At 38.6% G+C, this 22,161-nt stretch overlaps 1 long non-coding RNA gene across 50 annotated transcripts in view; it reads right to left on the reverse strand.

Annotated features, from left to right (window-relative positions):
* LOC111753149 (uncharacterized) overlaps nt 1-22,161 on the reverse strand; it is a 416,755-nt gene that overhangs the window by 379,845 nt on the left and 14,749 nt on the right. For 41 of the 50 annotated variants that reach the window (XR_010321746.1, XR_010321732.1, XR_010321770.1 and 38 more), the window contains exon 2: nt 11,477-21,719. This is a non-coding gene — a long non-coding RNA (uncharacterized LOC111753149). Of the gene's footprint in view, nt 1-4,931; nt 5,043-11,476; nt 21,720-22,161 lie in introns of those variants that run through there. The other 9 variants (XR_010321771.1, XR_010321780.1, XR_010321779.1 and 6 more) reach the window with 1 other exon arrangement.

A 22,161-nucleotide genomic window follows, 5' to 3' on the forward strand; every position in this document is an offset into this window, starting at 1 on the left:
TCAAACATGTGAAGAATACTTTATATTTTGGATCAGATACTGTTGTAGGTGCTTTACATGCGTTAAACTCTACCATAAACTTTTAATGTAATCACTATTGTCTCTATTCTACATAAAAGAAAATTTATTTCAGAGAAATTAAATATTTTGCCCAAACCACACAGTCAATGAGGGTCAGAAAGCAAGATTTGAATAAAAACCAAACCAAACCCATTGCCGCAGAGTCAATTCCAACTCATAGCAACCCTATAAGACCTAATAGAACTGCCCAATAGGGTTTCCAAGGTTGTAAATCTTTACAGAAGCAGACTTCCACATCTTTCTCCTGCAAAGCAGCTGGTGGGTTCAAACAACAAAGCTTTTGGTTAGCAGCCAAGTGCTTAACCACTGTACCACCAGGGCTCCTCTAGGATTTGAATAGGTATTCCTAACTGAATGCATGGGATTTTCCCATCACATGCTATACCTCCTTGTTTAGGCAGGACAGCTTAGTGATTAAGAGTAGAGGTTCTGGAGTTATACTGTCTGGTTTCGAAACCCGGCCTCTGCCACTTCTTAGTTTATGGCCTACTTAGTACCTCTGTGTTTCAGTTTTATAATCTGTAAAATGGACACAAAAATAGTATACAACTCATAAAGTTGGTTTGAAGATGAAATGTGTTAATATATGTAAAATGCTTAGAATAGTACCTACCATATAAATAAATAGTACATACCATTAAAGTAGCTAATATTATTTTATTTTTATCACACAGTCCGAGGATCCTACTAAAAAGCAAATGACATGAAGGCAGGAGGAGGGGCAATGACACGCATTCAATAGCCCGTTTTAGAGTCCAGAAATTGGTAACTAGTTACCTAGTAAATCCTTCAGGAAAATGGAAACACTGAGCAGTATGTTTTTCCTTTGGAATGAGAGTTGGAGAGGCACAACAGTGGACAAATATTGGGTAGCAAGGACATCAGGAGCTTAGGAAAGTTTAGAATCAACAAGAAGAAAGCACACAGCCTCTGCTTTAAAATGTTGCTGAAAGTCCGTCCTGATTGTATTTTTCTGCTATGTTGGTGTTGGTGATGTTGCTCTTATTGGCCTTGTGGCATCATTGTGGTCTACCCTATTTTAGATGTAACAACTGTTGTTGTGTTGATCCACAGCTTTTCCAGGATGATTGTTCAGTAAAAAAAATCTTGTTAACTCAGGCATATCAGTGGAATTTTGAAACACCATTTTTCATTTTTATTTAACATAAAATACGGCATGTGAGAGAGTAATTATAAAACTACTTGGAGTTGTATATGAAACCTCTATTAAATCTAGGCCTTAAATTCTTCATTGTTTCCTAATTTGGGTCAAGATCTGGTGCCTAATAAACTCCACAGCGTGTTTGACAGCATTCCAAATATGCCTTAGTCTTGATTTGACTTTCAACTTCTTTATTTAACATTCTACTTCTTTATCAACTTGTGCCTCTGAGGATGGTATTCTGCCTAAGTAGCAGAATTCATGGCAGCTTTCAACTCTGTATTGTGCCTGGTACCAAGATCTTAAAACGCTCTAATCATCTTGTCACACTTCTAGAATTAAAGCTTTGGTGTCATGATCAAACCCTAGGATTCCACTGAGAATTTCACCTCTGATTTAATCCGACTCCCTGCAGATGTTAGTTGGAAACATATAATAAAGTTTATTAGTTTGCAATGATTCCTTATGCAAAGAATTCTATACTGCAGAGGAAAGATGTGAGATTCAGGGAAGTTACTGCATCATTAGAGTGAGGGTGAGGCCCTTTATACCTTCACTCCTGCAATCATTTTGTAGTTTGTCAGGGGAATTCAGATCTCCAAATACCAGTCCAAATAAGCATCTAACATATCAGAGCAGTAGGAACAAGAATGCCTACTTCCCACACAAAGCCAATGGGAGTTCACCTATTCTCATGAATGTCTCTGAATTTTTAAGAGTTCCTAATATTCACTCCTTTTGCATCCCTCCAATAAAACAAACCTAAATACCTAAATGAGTGTGCTAAACTGTGTGTTTGTTAGTGCATCACAGACACCAACTAGTAATACTTCAATTCTATAAGCTTATAATAAGACCTACCCAGTGGTTACAATTATGCCAGCCACTTTTACAGATACATAAAAGTAAAATATAATATAGTGTGTGTAAAGGATAGCACCATTTTCAAAGCATTTTCAGTGGCAAATTTTATTTTTATATATAACAATCCTGTGTGGTAGTTCAGATAGGAATAATATGATTGTCCTCATTTTAGATATTAAAAATCAAAGCAAAACAAATAAAAAGAGAGTTTAAGTAATTTGCCTAGGGTCACAGTTAGTTCATTACAGAACTGATACTCAAACCTTGGTATCTATATCAAAAAACATGTTTTTGCTCTTAAATGACCTATAGATCCACTGCTGTAGCAAGAGATTTCCAGAAATGTTGCCTTAAAACCTCTTAAAACAAAGCAAATAATAAACAAGATGCAGATGTTTAAATGAAGAGAAAAAACAACAGACACTCATTAAGTTAGAAAGCAAGAAAGAGCCTGTGGCCTTTCTTGGTGAGAAAGGAAACCTTCCTAGAAGAGTCGAAGCTTAAACTGGACTTTCAACTGTTCCTAAAATGTGCCTAAAAGGGGTAGATGCAGGTGAGGAAAAACCCAGGATTCCACAAGCAGCCAGCATAGATAAAATAGTAGAGTCAGGTATCTGCCTGGGAATAATGAGATAGTGGCAAGTCTGGCCTGCCCTGAGGGTGGGAGATTCACATTGGGAAGCAGCAGGTGATAGTGGTAGACAAAGCAGAAGAGATTAAATGGTGGCGGATGTTCTGTCAGGCAAGAAATTTACCCTGGATTCAGCAGACATTTAGAAATCACACAGCCGGAGTAAAGGACAAGATATTTCAGCAGCGTGGTGTGAGATGAGTTAGAAAGCTAGACACCATCCAAATAACCAAGGCATGGTGAAGTCCCACATTAGGGGTAGCGCGAAAACATTAAGAAAGAAACCAAAAAGACTTTATTGTACATGGTGACCAATATGTGTTAAATACAAAGGACAAAAGTTACAGATAATCCTAAGGATTAGAGTTATCTGTCAGGATAATGGTGCCATTGATTAAATAGGTAAACCAGTTTGTGTGACTGTGTCTGAATGTGTATTTGGTTATAGTGAGGAGAACAGTTGAAAATGTTTTTAAAATGGCTTCCCCTTTACTGAATACAGGCAGTGTCCTAATTCTAGGTAGTTTCTTTAAGTTAGAGAGGAGCCCTGGTGGCACAGTGGCTGATAACCAAAAGGTTGGTGGTTCGAATCTACCAACCACTCTGCAGGAAAAATACGCGACAGCCTGCTTCCATAAAGATTACCGCCTTGGAAAGCCTATGAGGCAGTTTTACTCCATCCTATTTTTTTTATAGGGTCTCTAGGAGTCAGAATTGACAACAGGTTTGGTTCTTTAAGTTGGAGGCCAAGGAATGATTGAACCATAATCAGTTTGAAATTTTTATAAAACATCTTAAAACCATTCACCCTTAAGCCTACGCCAACTCATGGCAACCCCGTGTGTATCAGAGAAGGACTCCGTGCCATTGGGTTTTCAATGGCTGATTTTTCAGGTTAGATTTCCAAGCCTTTCTTCCAAGGTACCTCTGCGTGAACTGGAACTTCAAACCTTTTGGTTAGCAGCCTAGTGTGTTTGTTAACTGTTTGCATTAACTGTTTTCAGCACCCAAGGACTCCATAAAATGTTTTACTTCTTACTTCCTTCCTTAAGATGCAACTCTGGAGTATATTTTGAGAATATTTAAAGATTGCAAATGGCAATGCTTTGGAAGGTATAAGACCAAGGATCCAGTTGCCCTGGACAGAATCTATTCCTAAGATTCCTCACAAAGGAAAGAAGGAAAAAAAATTTTCACGTGTATTAAGGGCCAAATATGCATCAGACGTCATGTATGCTGGGCACCTTCGCAGGGCCTCTCCATTCAGCTGTTATTATTATCACCACCAGTCCAAGTCCATCTAGCTAATTCTGACTCCTGGTGACTCCATGAGTGTCAGAATAAAATTGTGCTCCATAAGGTTTTCAATGGCTGATTTTTTTTTTGGAAACAGATCACCAGGACTTTCTTCCGAGGTGCCTCTGGATGGACTCAACCCTCCAGCCTTATTATGCTGCATAAAATTAGTCAGCCACAAAAGGACAAATATTATATGAGACCACTATTATAAGAACTCAAGAAAAGGTTGAAACACAGAAGAAAACATTCTTTGATGGTTAAGAGGGTGGGGAGGGAGAGAGCAGAATTCACTAACTAGATAGTAGATAAGAATCATCTTAGGTGAAAGGAAGGACAACACAAAATACAGGGGAAGTCAGCACAACTGGACTAAATCAAACACTAAAAAGTTTCTTGAACACAGCCAAACACTTCAAGGGACAGAGTAGCTGGGGCTGGGGTCTGGGGACCATGGTTTCTGGGGACATCTAGGTCAATTGGCATAACAAAGTTTATCAAGAAAATATTCTGCATCCCACTTTGGTGAGTGGTGTCTGGGGTCTTAAAAGCTGGCAAATGGCCATCTAAGAGGCATCAATTGTCTCAACCCACCTGGAGCAAAGGAGAATGAAGACTACCAAAGACACAAGGAAAATATAAGCCCAAGAGACAAAAGGGCCACAAAACCAGAGACTCCATCAGCCTGAGACCAACAATAACTGCCCTGACAGGGAACGCAACAGAGAGACACTGACAAAGCAGAAGAAAAGTGTGGAGCAGAACTCAAATTCACGTAAAAAGAGCAGAAAGCCACTGCGCCCAGAAGCTCTGTTAACCTCGGAACTAAAACCATTCCCAAAGTCCACTCTTCCGACAAAAATTAGACTGGACTATAAATCATAAAATAATACTCACAAAGAGTGTCCTTCTTAGTTCAAGCAGAAACACGAGACCAAATGGGCGGCTCCTGCCTGGAGGCAGGATGAGAAGGCAGGAAGGGATAGAAGCTGGTGGATGGACACGGGAAACTTGGGGTGGAAAGGGGGAGTGTGCTGTCACATTATAGGGATTCCAACTGGTGTCACATAACAATATGTGTATAAATTTTTGCATAAGAAGTTAACTTGAGCTGTAAACTTTCACCTGAAGCACAATTAAAAATAACTGAAAAAAAAAAAAAAAAAAACAGACTTTTGGTTAGTAGCCCATTGAATTAACTGTTTGCACCACCCAGAAAAAAATTTTTTTTTTTTTTTTTTTTTTTACCACCCAGGGACATCGTCACCATCAATAGTCTTGTTGTTTATTGTGTGAAAATAGAGCCTTAAAAATGTTGACCAAGATCACAGTGTGCATGGAAGGATATGGATTCAAACCTGAGTCTTCTGCAAAAAGGTGTTCTCCAAAAAGGTGTGTTTCTTCTTTAAATATGTAAGAAGAATTGGAAAAGGACTTGCTATAAAGTGAGCAAAAGAAGAAGAGAAAGGGAGGAAACGGAACAAGCTAGGAAAAGAGGAAAAAAGACATCACTATCTTTAAGGAAAAAAAAAAAATAACATAAAAATAAGAATGGCTTTAAGACAAAATAATAAAGCAGAACCTGGATAAATAAATGCCAAAGGACAGATGTTTCCAGAGTGGCATGAAATTGTGTTTCATCTATTATGGGTTAACACAGAATCCAAAAAGTATCTTATATTCTGTGTTAACATTAGGAGTACTTCCAAGGTTTAAAAAAAAAAAAAAAATTAATTGTCAAACCTGGAAATTTAATATTTCTGATATTATTTAGAAGTCTGGTATGATCTTTCTCATCTAAGAGTTCACCTAAGAGTACCCAATACCTACAGTTTTGCCTCTATCTTGGTAAACACCTTATTCTTCGTTGACCTCAAGAGCTATCATCATCTCACAGGTTAGTCATGAAGTCTAAGAACTGAAAATCAGGGAACTGGCCACATAAATGAACATGCTTAATCTGCACAGCACAAGAGAAAACAAAATGTTTCCTTCTAATGGATGAATTATACCAAAATAATGACTTTCCCACAGAAGAGTTTGACTCGTCTTTAATACGCAATTTTAAAATAATTTAATAAGCACAAAAGATTTTGGTCAACATTGGACTTGGAAGAATAAATAATTAAAAAACAAAATGTCCTTTATTGGAATGTGACTCTACTTCAGCAGTCCTCAACCTTGGCCGTGTACCAGAATCACCCAAGCTTTATAAAAATGCCTCCTGAGTCAGAACCTCTGAGGGTGTGGCCTGGGCTCCCTTCTCCAGAAAAATCTCCACAACTGACTCTGATACACAAGTGGGATTGAGAATTCTGATATAAACAATACATAAATAATTCTTTGGTGAGCTGTCTAAGAGAAGTTAGCTAAAATGTCACACAAACTTTTAAAAAAAGGTGTTTTCTGATCAGGAAAATTAGACCTACCCCCTCTTCATTGCTCAACAGAAAAGCAGTTGTCCCACAGTCTGTACACCTCTGTTGTTAGGCGCCATTGAGTTGATTCCAACCCATAGCTATCCTATGTACAACAGAACATTACCCTGCCCAGTCCTATGCTATCCTCACAATCGTTGCTATGTTTGAGCCCATTGTTGCAGCCACTGTGTCAATCCATCTCATTGAGGGTCTTCCTCTTTTTTTGCTGACCCTCTACCAAACATGATGTCCTTCTCCAGGGACTTATCCCCCCTGATAACATGTCCAAAGTACATGAGACAAAGTCTCACCATCCTCACTTCTAAGGAGCATTTTGGCCGTACTTCTTCCAAGACAGATTTGTTCGCTCTTCTGGCAGTCTATGGTATACTCAACATTCTTCACCAACACCATAATTCAAAGGCATCCAGTCTTTGGTCTTTCTTCTTCATTGTCCAACTTTTGCATGCATATGTGGCGATTGAAAATACCATAACTTGGGTCAGGCACACCTTAGTTTCAAGGACTATGTTCCATTTTCAGCAGCTGCAATAAATGCTAAACAAAGTTCGAATCCAACCCAACCTTTGAATCTAAGTCTCTCTAAGCTCTCCTAAAGTTTAATTGTAAATGTTCACTTTGGTTCAACTTTCTGTTTGCCTTATATTAGCTAGTGTGGTTTAAATATTTATAGACAGAAAAGCTTAGATTTAATTCAAACTTTATTGTAATCAAATATTATTGTTCATGCTACTAAGTGTCTGACTACTACAGACATTTGGAAATAATTACTGTTAATGAATCTTGGCTTTTTTTTTTATATTAGAAAGTGATGATAGAATTTATTCAATAAATATTTCTTGGGATTTTACTATTGCCAGACATGGTACATGTACTGAGGATACAATCATGCCCTTAACTTGCACACAGTCTGAAAAGGAAGCATTCATTTAACAAATATTTATTGGATGGATTAAAAGATGCATAAGCTACAGTGTCTGCATTCTGGGACCTTACTGTCTATGGGAAGACAAAGATTTATAAACAAAAACTTTCTTTACCATTTTATAAGTGTCATGATAGAGATAATTACAAAGTGCCAGGAAATCACAAAGAAAGAGACCTGCACAGGGGAAGTCATTGCAGACCTTTCAGAGAAAGTGACATCTAAATTAGAAGGATAAGTGGAATTTTTCAGGCAGAGAACGGGAAGAAGAGTATTCCAAACAGAAATAGTATATGCAAGTCTCAGAAACAAGAAATTCATGGCACCTTCAGGGAAGGCCATCACCAACTCTCCCCTCCACCGCCCTTGTCATCATTCTTGATAACTTCTGCAGACTTGTAGGGGATTCATCCAATTTGCTGGCCTCCTGATTCCTCACTTGCAATAATTATTTCCTCAAACCTCCCAGAATCCTTCCTGTCGTATTACCTTGTCATTGCAATAATCATGTTGTTGTGAGTTGTCATAGAGTTGGTTTCAATGTACAACTGACACATTGGATAATGATATATTGCCTGGTCCTGTGCCATCTTCACAGTCATTGGTATGCTTGAGTCCATTGTTGTGACCACCATGTATTTTGAGTGCCTGCCAACCTAGGGGGCTTATCTTCCAGCACTATATAGAACAATATTCTGTTGTGATTCATAGAATTTTCATTGGCTACTTCTTGGTACTAGTCTGTCTTAGCCTGCAAGCTGCTGAAACTTGTCCACTGTGGTCAACCCTGCTGCTGTTTGAAATACCAGTAACATGGCTTTCAGCAGCATAGCAACTCCTAGGCTACCACAGTACAACCAGCTGACAGATGGGTAGTAGTCAATAATGGTAAGTACCCTCGAAAGCTCTAGTTTAAGATTTCAAGTACTCCATTGTCTAAAAGCCATCGCCTACCTTTCCAACACACTTAGTTTAGAAACCCTTACTCCAAAACTTCCTCAACATTGTTGAGATCCCCAGCCAATTGACAGACCCTACAACTTCTTCACCAGCATCACCTCAATTTCCACCTTACACCGATTACTCACTTGCGTATATCTTCAACTCCCTTGCCCCCTCCTCCTCTTCTGATCAAAACCCTAATTAAACCCAACTCCTTATCTACTCCATGCCCTAATACTAGCAGCTACATGACTGAAGAAAAACTAAAAAAAGCATGCCAAGTAGTCCCATTTCACACTTCTGACCACTAATCTCAAATAAAATCACTCCTATTCCAGGGCCTTTGTTCTTGTTGTTCTGCCTAAAATGCTTTCCCCTCATATCTTCACGTGGTTGGCTACCTTGCTTAAACATTTTCTCTAAGAGGCCTTCCCTTGACTCTTCCTATCTAACAGAGCCCCACCTACCCTAACCTATCTCTCTCTATCCCTTAACTCTGTGATACTTTTTGGATTTATCATCCAAAAATAACCAAACCCAGTGCCATCGAGTCGATTCTGACCCTTAGCGACCCTATAGGCCAGAGTAGAACTGCCCCACAGAGTTTCCAAGGAGCACCTGGCAGATTTGAACTGCCAACCCTTTGGTTAGCAGCTGTAGCACTTAACCACTACGCCACCCAGACTTATCATAGGACTTCCTTATCATCTGTCTCTTAGGGCCAGGTTACCCAATAAGCAAAATATGCAAGGCTTACTTGTACATATTTACTCATCTGCAGTGAAAATTTCACATGGTTTTCACCACAGATTAGAAGGATGAGTACTGAATAATTTGTAGTGGTGAAACCTGTGTGAAATTGTTCATTACAGATTAGTAAGTAAGCAAAATTCAGCCTGTGCGTACCTTGTTACTGGTTAATTTGCCCTAGTCTCCTCCACTAAATGTAAGCTCCAAGAGGGCAAAAATTGTTTTTCATGCTTATTACTAAATGCTCATGTGTCTGGCACATAGTAAGCAATTGATTCGTATTTACTGAATAAATGGATGAATAATTATGTTTTGTGTAGCTAAATGTGGCAGAAGAATTGGGTTATGAAGCTAAAAAAATCAATCATACTAACAGTTAAGCTTATCATGCTTTAATTATGCAGGGTACTCTGTTGAAAACTTGAAATGGACCATCTCATTTAATCCTCACAACCCTATAAATTAGGTACTTTCATTATCTCCATTTTATAGAGAAGGTCACCAAAGCACAGAGATTGGGTAAGTTTCCAAGGACACATTATTATAAATGGCTTTGTGTGTGTGTGTTTGTGTTTTAGACTCATTTCCCAAGTAGAAATATCGTTCTTTATTGTTTTTGTTCTTTCAAATCAATCAACTAATTAATCAAAAAGAATGTACCAAGCTTGCTATGATGTGCTCCGGGTGATTTCCTCTAAGGAAGTGAAAGCACTGATGATGAGCACAGACATCTTCCTGCCTTCAAGAAATATTGGGTTAAAAAAAGCACTTTTTTTTTACCTGATACCTTTGGATAACCTTTCCAGTTCTCAGTTCTGTAACTAGTTACTTACAATATTAAAAAAAAAAAAAAAAAGTAATTATAAGAGCAAAATAACTGCTAATTAGAAGCCACTGTAACTAAGAATAACTGAATTCAATTTTCAACATGTGGTCCACATTTCAGAAATGTGGAGTCCGTGTCATGTTAATGTGGGAATTATGTTTTAATCTAAAGACTCAAAAGAGCCTTTTTTTTTTTTTAACTTATGCAGCCATCTATATCACCCAAAAACCCAGTCTACATCAGACGTTAGCAAGCTTTCTTCCGTAAAGAGTCAGGCAGTAAATGTTTTAGGATTTGTAGGCCATATCTCTACCGTTATCTGCTCAACTCTGCCATTGTAACATAAAAGCAGCCATAGACCACAATTAATGGATGTGGCTGTGTTCCAATAATATTGGAAGGCCAGTTTGGGCCTAAGAGTTGTAGTTTACCAAACCCTGATCTAGAGTCTTAGATACCATATTTCTAAATTAGAAAACATAAGTAGAGAAAGACACAGTCTTATACTGATGCAAATTACTTCCTGATGAAGTCTAACCTGGTGAACACTAGTAGTAATAGCGAAGAATAGGTTAAGAAATGATGAAAGGTGGCCATAGTTACAAAATCATGTCTCTAATGAGAACAATCAAATACACAACTGCAATAGAACCAAAATCACTCAAGAATCAGAGCAGTTATTACTCTAAGACAGGGATCCACCACTTTGCTCAACATCATCTTTTATCTGCAAATATCTAACCGTTATTGGTTTCCTCACATAAGCTCCATTTTGCAACAGATATCTACATAAAAAAAGCAGATTTTTACTTTCCTCCTATGTAGGGTGACTTGTGTGCTGAGGCATAGTTGCCAATAAAAAAGCTCTAAAAAGTTTAATCCTCCCCATGATTTTTACCTTCATTCCCCAAGAAGGAATTACCTGTGCACAAGAATTTCTCTAGCAGCAAATACAAATTTATTGCGAGAAAGCCCTTTCTTTCAAAGTGATTTCAATAAGTAAGCATGTAAAACATAAACTAGTTGATAAAAAATATACTACCTGAAAATTATTTTTTAGGTAGCTTCTAATTATTTACCCAATTCTTTACCAAACAAATTCATTCGACAGAAAATATTCATGTTCAAAATTTTTGAGGTTATTGATCCAAGTTGAGTTTCAAATTTTAATAAGTTATTGGAGGATCTGTAGTAAAAATTTGAGATTGCCTTCCCAATTCCAATTTCTGGGTATCAATCTCCACCAGTATACATAGCTCTGATGACGCTACATTATTCTACCCCCACACCACCATTAAATGGCCCCAAGATCCTACAGATAGGCCAATCAGAGTAATTTCTGGGGATTTTTTAGAACTAGAACTGAGAGGCTCCAAGTGGCTGAAGGGGTCATATGCAAAACTCAAGAGCTATTGGCAAACTTGTGTTCTCACAGAGAAAGCTCAGCAACAAGAGAAAAGGAGAAAGCTAACAGGCACAAGAGATGAAAACACTGAGAATCACAATGACATCTGAGTCCATGGTCTCAGCTGTGTCTATGGTCCAGTCGCAAACCTACCTGCCCATTCCAAGGCTTCCTTCCATTCCACAGGCCTCTGTAACATTCAAACAAGGGTACGAATGTTTGCCATCTCTGACAATTAATCTTGAAATATCTGTTCTCTACTGGAGTCACCTAAGAGATCCCATAGCAAGACAGGGTTACAGGAAATGTTTCATAATGCTGGAAATTACTGCAGAAATGTATTCTGCCAAAAATAGTTATAACTCATCCAACATTTTATTAAGTAAATAACTATCCTAGTTATTAAAAGACACTAGGAATGTTAAGAATATAGAAAACAGTTTAAATAAGGACCTTGATGATTAGACAGAGGTGGTTATAGTTTTGTCATATAGCGACACGAACTTACTTTACTGGCTTTGTAGAATTGGTTAGTTTCTCTTAACTGTTCTCTGTTGAATGCGTTTTGTCTTTCCATAGATTTGATACATATTTATTAATATATTTGGCAAATACTTATTGAGTATCTACTGTATGCCAAGCACTACTCCAAAAACAAGTGAATAAGACTCAAAGTCTCACTTATACAATGTGGTGTGTATTCACCTACCCATACTTATACATATTTTATATGTATGTGTGTATATGTGTGTTTGTGTGTTTATATCCACACACATAGAGCGAGAGAAGAGAAGAGGTTTTGAGTGTGCAAACTCTCAGTCTGAACTTGAAAACATTTCATATTGTATGTAGCAATATATTGCAGCAGGGGGTCCAGGACAAAATCTAAAGTAATTTTATCCTAGGACTCAGGAATGTCTAGTCATATCTGGAGAACTTGTGTTACAGAGATTCTAGGGCTTATTTATTTGAGAGGTGAGAAGTCTATATGAGCATAATTCATCCCAAGGATACAAATCCATTGTGCTCAAGTTGATTACAGCTCATAGCAACCCCAAGACAGGGTAGAACTGCCCTATAGGGTTTCCAAGGCTGTAAATCTTTACAGAAACAGACTGCTGCTGGTGGGTTCGACTGCCAACCCTTCAGTTAGCAGCTGAGTGCTTAGCCCCTGTACCACCAGACCTCATCCCAAGGGTAGAGATCTTCAAAGGCCAATCAGATAATAGTGATCACTCACAATTTTCCTTCAGCTCAGGCCCATAGACTCCCAAATACAGTGAAAGGCAAAAACTAAAAAGGAGGGGCACTTTATTCTCAAAAATTTCCATTAGTCATCGAGAGTGCTAATCAACTGCATCATCACTGTTGGTGGCTTTGGCAACAGCAGAACACGGCAGACATCAGTTGTCTGTATTGAGTAACAACATTGAGCAACCACAACACAATGACAACCTTTCAACAGCAGGGACTTTATGAATAAAATAGGGATGACATAACTGCCACTTTTGGTGTCGTCACTACAATGAGCCCAAAAGGAAAATATAGGGTCCCCCTCAAGGTAGTCAGGAAGACTAGTACCAAGTCACACTTTAAACTGTCTCTTAGGGATTCCCAGAGCTACTTAAGAAGAATGTATGGGGACTGGATTTCTTACGTAGCAGAAAAGACAACAACCAGAGGATTCCTGCTTTGTGACTGTTGTCATCTTGGAGTCCTTAGGTGGTACAAACAGTTAATGCCTTCACCTGATAACTGAATGGTTGGAGGTTGGAGTCCACCCAGAGACACTGAAAAATTAGCCACTGAAAACCCTACGGAACACAGTTCTCCCTGATACACATAGGGTAGCCATGAGTCAGAATCAATTCAACGGCCACCAGTGGTGGTGGTGAATTGTCATCTTATTTTAATCCCTGGGTTTATTTAATCTGGGAAGCACAGGTTGATTAAAAAAAAAAAAATGTTTTTAATATTCTTCTGAGAAAAAAAGTGAAATAAATGTTTTATATATTTTCAACTATTCTGTAGCATTTGCCGTCTTACCAGTTTCTTAGATATAGTTTGATTGTGCAGTGAAACCATTTTAGCGTTATATTATATTATACAAAAAAAAAATTCACAATAACATTTATTTTGGTTTTATCTGAATAATATCTCAGGTTCCAAAGACAAAGGCCAAAACATCAGAAAGCCTGCAACAGCAGATTTTGACCTTTTCTTAGTTTTTGATTTTCGAAAACCACAACAGAATGCTTGTAAAAGGTATACTCAAAATTTCTGAGTCACAAACACAATAAATATTTATAAGGTAATAAAATATTAAGTCTTTCAATTTAATACTGTCATTTTAACCAAAATGTCATGTAACAAAAACTCACCATTTTAATTCCCCTTTAAATTTCATTTACATTAGTAAATCCTATATGTATATATTTTGTTTTTTTACTTACAGCAGATGTCTATCTATTAACACTTAATATTGAAAATGAGATCTTGTTGACACATTATGCTGGGATTTTATTGTTATAAATGCTTAAAGGGTACTTCAAAAGCTTTCTGGTTTAGGCCTTAACTACCAGTATAGAGTCAATAAGTTTTAACTTCCTAAGTGAATTCTAGAGAACACAAGTGCCACATTTTTATAACATGTGTTTTGTGTTGTTTTTGTTGTATTCAGTAACAGGAATAACTTCCAGGGTCAACTAAGTTTGAGAAACTTTGGGTTAACCTAAACAAGCTTCAAAATTTTCTTTCTACAGACAATTTATTCTTCTGAAATGTAATTTATCCTATAAAATGTCCCCTAATTTCTAGCCTCAGAAGGTTTTTGTGGAAATTGGGTTAATATTTGGAAGAAAATAGCATTCCTTGTCTGAAAAAACTGGCTATGGCAGCAAGCGAAGGACCCTGGGACAGAGAAAAGTCTCCTTCTACACTTTCTTTCCAAACTCCTGAAAGCCATCAACAAGCAGTTTCTTATACGGCCAATACAGAAGGCCTTATGCATCCTTGTAAATGAGCCTCATCCCTAACTCTGGTTCTGAGAATTAAATTTAAAATCATATCAACTATTTAAAACTGTCACTCACTATCATATTGATATTACTCATTGGAGTAGTAAATTGTTCAAGAAAGAGTTGATAGAGCCTTGTGGGATTTTATTTTAAATAAATAAATTGAGACAAAGAAAAATGGGGGGAGGTCTTCACCCTATTTTAAGTTATAAAGTGGATCATGATAATAATCTTTGAACAACTGTTCGTGGGATGGGTGAGGGCAGTAGAGAAAATCCATTTATTTTTGTTGCCATAGAAACGATGTTTGAAAAGTTAAATAGAGGTCTTCTCAAATGTTCTTTCACTCACTTTCCATACCTCAAAAGCATTTCTTCTGTACATAACATTTATCAGTTGACAATCAACAACTGCTTACACGAAACCACAGTGCAAAAATGTGGTTGGAAACTACCAAGAAGAAATTAAGAGAAAAAAAACAGCTTCCTATTTTTCAGCTTTATAGAAGGAGAAAGAAAGGGTGTGGCTAACAAAATGAAGTATTTTAAAATAACCAGAGTACTCTTTAGACAACTGAGCTAATCAATGATTGTTTGAGAATACATTGTAATGTCCTTTAAGATGAGTATCTTCTAAAATTCAGGTATTGTATTATATGAAGAATTGAATCTAGGACATTGTCATAATTAAAGCCCTCATCCTACCTATGAGAACAAGAAGGACAGATCAACTGGAAGAAAAAAGTTGACTGGTAAACTGGAAGAGTTAAATTGAGAAAATAGAAGATTCAAAGAGAAATTTTGAGGACAGTTTTTTTTTTTTTTTTTAAAGGAAGGGATCTCTAGAAAGAGATGAAAATAGAAAACAAGAGGGAAGAAAAAGAAGGCAAAAAATATAGAAAACAATAGTGAAGGGGGTTAATAAACAGATTTACATCAAATATATCTTAATTCTTTTACCTTCTCCCCCCCACCCAAAAAAAAAAAACATTTTGAAGGAAAGTTTGGGTAACACAAACTGTGACCACCCCAAAATTACAGAATTGAAACTTTTCTGTCACCAAAGTAGCCCTTCTGCTTCAGAATAATATGCCCTGCCCAGCACTTCTGGAACACACTAATCACCCATCTCTTATCTGATCCCGTGGCTCCCTTCCTGCTCCTTCTATCACTGCATGGCTGGTACCCACAAGTGGCAATATAAGAATTGGTGAACTAGGTAAAGGATAAACAAGTGTTCATTGTACTATCCTAATGTTTTGTAGGTTTGAAAACGTTCTAAATAAAAAATCAGGCAACAGGAAAGTATTGGAAAATTGTTGGCCTTGATTTCAGAGAACCTAGAACTCTGAACTGGTAATTCTATTTAGGGCAAGTCACTCTAGCCCTCTGAGAATTAAAAGAATAACCCTATTGCCCTACCCCTTAAGACTGTTGTGAAGATGACTTATGTACGTAGAGGGTACTTGTAAACTGTAAAGTACTGTAAAGAGCTCTCAACCTGGAGTCCAGGACTGAAGACAGGGTTCCATGATTGAATAGGGAAGAAATTACACCTTTGCTTTCACTAGCCTCTAAGTAAAATTTATCATTTCCTGTTGGGTTAGTTACACATGTAGCCGTGAGTTAACATGCAATGCGCTTGGTACATAGGAATAGTTCGATAACCATTAGTTCTGTTATCCCAATAAATTTTTTTTTTACTGTTGCACAAGTGAGGGCCATGAAAAGCATTCTCACAATCCTGCATCCTCTTTTTCACTCCACATCTAAAAGGACACACCCACCCTGAGCCAGCACTATATAACAGACACTGTATTATTGATTCATACTTTCCATGCCCCTAACTTGTACAATTTTTAAAATGCAGTGTAATGATAACAGAGATAATTGTGTTCAAAACTGAGCTCCTGATCTTCCTAAGAGAAAAAAAAAAAATTTCCATGCAAAGTCGCTCCCATGATGGCCCTCCTTCCCTCCAGGTACTCAGGTCATAAACTCTGGAGTCATTCCTCCCTCTTCTACTTTTCACCCCACCTCTAATCCTTCAGGAAATTCTGTTGGCTCTACCTTTAAAATATATCTTAGAAAATCTAGCTACTTCCTACCACCTCCACTGCTAATACTCTGGTCCGAGCCACCACCAAGTCTTGCCTGGAGACTAAAAGAACAGCCTCCTAACGAGTGTCCCTGCTTCTACCCTTGCCTCCTTCAGTGTGTTTTCCACATGTACAGTATTTTTGTTGTTGTTGTTTTAATATGTCACATCATGTCACTACTCTGCTTAAAACCTCGCACGGTCCCATTTCCCTTGGAGTAAAAACGAAAGTCCTTAAAATGATCTCATCTCCCTTACTTCTCTAACCTCAACTCCTACCACCCTCACCCCTCTGTGCCAGCCACACTGGCCTCCTTGTTGTCCCTTGAACATGCTCCCACTTAAGACATACTCCCACCTTAGTACTTTTGTACTCACTGTTCCAGCTGCCTTGGAACACTCCTCTCCCAGAGATTCATCTCCAAGTCTCTGGGCAAGCCAAATCCTTAGCAAGGCCTACCTTGACAATTCCAGCTTGGGACTCCTAATACTCCTTACCCTGTTCTACTTTTGGTTTCTATACCATTTATTACAGTCTAACATATGAATAACTAATTATTTACTGTCTGTTTCCCCCTGCTAGGTTATAAACTCCATAAAGGCAAAGACCTTTGTTTTGCTTATTCATATTTTACAAGGAACATAAAAAAAAAAATTTATTATCAAGTCACTTTCAACACATAGCATATCAGAGTAGAACTGTGCTCCATAGGGTTTTCAATGGGTGATTTTTTGGAAGTGGATTGTCAGGGCTTTCTTTCGAGGTACCTCTAGATGGACTTAAGCTAACAATTTTTTAGTTAGCAGCCAAGCATTTAAATGTTTGTACTATCCAGGGACACAAGAAACATGCTGTTGTTGCTGTGTGGTCTTAATAAATTTTTGTTGACTGAAGGAATGAATGCCTTTCACAAAACTTCAAATTTCATCTCTATGAGAATGATTTCCAAATTTCTAACTCTGGCATACAAATTCTATTTCAAATTCACTCGGTTCTATGTATTAATACCTGCAGAAAATTATACCACTCTCTGTACTACTAACCGTTTAAAGCATTTTCTATGCCTCTTGCAGTACCATTAACAAATTGTCTTAAACATAGAAAGTGTTTTAAAAAATTCTAATAAGTGAATGTTGTTGTTAGGTGCCATTGAGTAGATTTCGACTTATAGCAATACCATGTGACAGAGTAGAACTGCCCCATGTGGTTTTCTAGGCTGTAAACTTTAAAGCAGCAGAACACTAGATCTTTTTCCAGCAGAGTCACTGAGTGGGTTCAAACCACCAACCTTTCAGTTAGCAGCAGAGTGCTTAACCGTTGCGCCATCAAGGCTCTTTTTAATAAGTGACTAAGTGACTGAATACCAGAACCATGAGTATTGAGCCTACCCCTACCTCAGCATCCAACCACACACGCTTTAGCCCCTCCCCTGTTTTTCCAAGAGTTCCCAGGTAGAATAAATGATTAAGCACTCAACTACTAGCTGCAAGGTTGGTGGTTCAAACCCACAAAAAGGTGCCTTGGAAGACAGGCCTGGCTATCTGCTTCTGAAAGGTCACAGCTTTGAAAACAGTATGGAGTACAGTTCTTCTCTGCACTTATGGAGTCACCATGAGTTGGAATCAACTTGAAGGCAACTAACACCAACAATGTGGTCCCACGTCGCTAACGTGCTGAAGCTGAGAAATTCTGAATGAAAAGGTGATTAGTTAGAAAACGAAGAGAACATTTTTTTTCAACCTCAGAAAAGCCAAAGTTAAACATGATGTGTTAATGGCTTTACTCTAAGACACTAGGGTATTGGAGATAAGGGGATGAGAAAAGATGGGAAGCGAGGGGAATCCAATCAGCATACCTACACTGGTAACTGGGGATAAAAGTAAAGGCTTCCAGGAGTTGTAGTTGCTCTTGAACTTGCTAGTCCTCTTGAGAGAAATATTGAGATGGAAAGCCTGGGAAGCCATAACTGATATTCTCCCATCAAAAAGGAAACGGGAAGGTGTACCACTCCAAGTGGAGCAGGAGGCTGCCAAAATGTCTAGAATCTATCCTGTGCTACTTGTTATTAGAAGTGAGGAAATAAATTTTTACAAGACATATTGTGTCACTGAAGCTCCCTTTTGCTCAGCCCCTGGGAAATGCTCCAGATTCTTTGGCACAGTGACTGTAAACTAAGAGTCAGGCTAACATGGGGAACCAAAAACAGAACTGTAAACAGTGGTGAGGAGGGACCCCTTCCACACCTCTGTGAGGACAGGACTAGCAGCTGCAGTGAGAGCAAGGGTGGATGAACCAGAGCCAATTGAGCAGGGTGGGAGTGGGGTGGGGGGGGTGTGGACAGTGACAGTTGCTACAGGAGCAAATTTTTAATGGCCACTGCAGAGAGGACATGAGCAAGGAAGAGCAGGGGGAAATGGGAAGGCTGAGAGTTCCAGGTGAATTTTTTTTCATTAAACCCTGGAAGCCTTATTTACCCTTCCTGTCCTACAGGGCTATTATTTCCAAGGAAAGAGGAGGTGCAATTAGATCAATTCAGTTGAACCGTCTCCTCTTTCAATTGAAGTTTCAGCCACAAAATGGGTCATAGAAGGTCTGTGTGTCCTAACTCATAGATATTCTGTGTTGCAAAATTTCACACTGGTTTAGTTTTTCATCAAACTGTAGGATAAACCTCTCAATAAGATTAGATCTGAAAAGTTGAAACTAACATCTAATGGCTGTTGAACAAAGTGAGATAGTCTCCTTCATGTACCAGACCCTTGTTCCTTGTTCGGTGCCTCTATTTTTAAAAGCTACTTTTGCTGCACCTGGATGAAAAGATGTAGGATTTGGGAGCAGAGGGAAGAGTAGGAGATTATGTTATGACAAGAAATAGTTCCTACTCTCTTAGGTCCTTTCAACTGGCCACGGCACAAACTCACAAGCAACACACGAAGTCATAGAACCTGAACTCACAAAGCTCAGGGAATCCCTCCAGCTTCTCCCTTTCTTCTGCTTCAAACTTTCTGAAACATGGGCACATGTTTTTACCTAGAATTTAGTGGGAAGCTTTCTAATTGCTTGTCAATATCTCTGTAGGGCACTTTTTTCCAGAGATTCTACCTCAGCTCTGATGCGAGTAGCTCAGACACTGAGGAAAATACCAGCCAGGCCCACAGTGCCCTGCCAGGAAAGAAAATCAGACACAAGTGAAGTGGGAAGCCGGGAGGCACCCTTATCATATGTTGGAGAGTGAAATTTTTTGAAATTCAGTTTCACTCAATTATTGAATCCCACATTATGCTCCCTACAGGGGCTTTCACTTGAAGAGTTCTTCTTAAACTGTCAAAGGCTGAAAGAAAGTATTGAGAGAAAAGGCATTAGAGACTAGGGATGTTATTAAGGATTGAAAGGAATGGCAACACAAACAAGAAGGGTCCAAACTGAAAATTTGGAAAGGGGTTTTCAAAAGGTACATCTGTTTGGCTATTTGTTGGAATTTTCATTAGCTTAGTATATAAACGATGTTATAAATGATGGTGGAAGTCACTATTAGTTGCCTTCCCAAAAGCCATTCCTGCTTATTCTTGGTTAAAGAACCCTGATTTTGTTTGTGCCCAGCCTTAGGGGATGAATCATAGTTAGTCTATGTCAGAGGATGGCAAACTTTTTCTGCAAAAATTCATAAAGTAAATATTTTAGGCTGTGCAGGCCATATGGTCTCCACTAGAATTAATTAACTTTGCTCTTATAGAACAAAAAGCACCCATAGACAATAGGTACATGAATGGGTATGATTGTGTTCCAATAAAACTTCAGCTACAAAAACAGGTACCAGGATGTGTTTGGCCCTGTCATGGACTGAATTGTGTCCCCCCAAAATATCTGTCAACTTGGCTATTCCATGATTCCCAGTATTGTGTCCTTATCTACCATTTTGTCATCTGATGTGATTTTCCCATGTGTTGTAAATCCCACCTCTATGATGTTAATGAGACAGGATTAGAGGCTGTTATTTTAATAAGGCAGGCCTCAATCTACAAGATTAGATTGTGTTTTAAGCCAATCTCTTTTGAGATATAAAAGAGAAGTAAGCAGGGAGACAGGGGGGCCTCATACTACCAAGGAAGCAGAGCTGGGAGAAAAGTGGGCCCTTTGGACCCAGGATTCCTGCATGGAGAAGCTCCTAGGCCAGGAGAAGATTGATGACAGGGACCTTCCTCCAGAGCCGACAGAGAGAGAGTGCCTTCCTCTGAAGCAGACGCCCTGAATTCAAACTTCTAGACTACTAGACTTCTCTTTATTAAAGCCATTCACTTGTGATATGTCTCTTACAGCAGCACTAGATAACTAAGACAGGCCCCATGGGCCATAGTTTGCCAACCCCTGGTCTAAGGCAGTCATGTACACTCCATTTCCTGTTGTTAGTGCTTGAACTGGAAGTAGGCAGGTGACCTATTTATAATCAGGAAGGAGTCTACTAGAAAGTTTCTGATAAAGATTTTCTTTCATGCCTAAGAAGAAGGTTTTTTGCTCCCTTCCCCCCTTTTCTGCTTTAGACACTTGTGTGAGGGAATGATGCCTGAAGCTGTGGCAGCCATCTTGTCCCAATGAGGCCTTAAGTTGGGGAACAAAAGCCAAGCTGAGGGTGGTGGAATGGCAAGAAGAAAAGAGCCAGGGCCTTCACTGAGTCACTGAACTGCCACCTGCTTTCAAACTTCTTAAGACAATGACAAATGCCCTGATAATTAAGTCATTCCTGGTCTTGTTTTTCATTACTTTCAGCTGAAACCTTCCTAATCGATATACTTACAGAAGTCCAAAATGTGAATGATTTAGTTTTATCAGTACCCTTAAAATCCTCAGAATATCTTGGGATATTTTCTGCCGTGTTGTTGCTGTTAGGTGTCATCGAGTCAGTTCCTACTCAAAGCAACCCCATGTACAACAAAACAAACACTGCCCAGTCTTGCGCCATCCTATCACTGCTGTGATTGAGCCCGTTGTTGTAGCCACTGTGTCAATCCATCTCATTGAGGACCTTCCTCTTTTTCACTGACCCTCTACTTTATCAAGCATGATGTCCTTCTCTAGGGACTGATCCCTCCTGATAACCAGTTCAAAGTATGTGAGATGTAGTCTCACCATCTTTGCTTCCAAGGAGCATTCTGGCTGTACTTCTTCCAAGACAGATTTGTTCATTCCTTTGTCCAGTCTATGGTATATTCAGTATTCTTCACTGACACCACCACCAACACCGTGTTAGGGTTGGAGAATGGGCTCTTGTTCTTGAAAAAGTCTCCTGTAAAAGGAAGACAAGGATTTTAAAAAAAAAAAAAGTACAGGGGTTTCTGCAACAGAAGATGTGAAAGGAATGGAGATTGTACTAGTGCTGCTAGTAGTTGCTTCCATGCCTATATAACAGGTCATATTTTTACATGAAATAATTTCAGGTCGTATGTATATAAATCAGGGATAGTGTGTTGACTGTCTACACCAGAAATTGGCAAACTATAATCCACATTATTTGTTTAAAAAAAAAAAATTTATTGAAATACAGCCAGGCCCATTTGTTTACGTGGTGTCTATGGCTGCTTTCATCCTACAAATGCAAGTGAGCAGTTGTGATATAGACCATATATCTACAAAACATAAAATAATTACCATGGGGCCCTTTACAGAAAAAGTTTGCCTACCCCACGTTTAGATCACAATCTTTTCCACCCCTACTCTAGTCCCCACAT

Source organism: Loxodonta africana, chromosome 4 (genome assembly GCF_030014295.1).
Source record: "Loxodonta africana isolate mLoxAfr1 chromosome 4, mLoxAfr1.hap2, whole genome shotgun sequence".
Taxonomy (NCBI): Eukaryota; Metazoa; Chordata; class Mammalia; order Proboscidea; family Elephantidae; genus Loxodonta; species Loxodonta africana.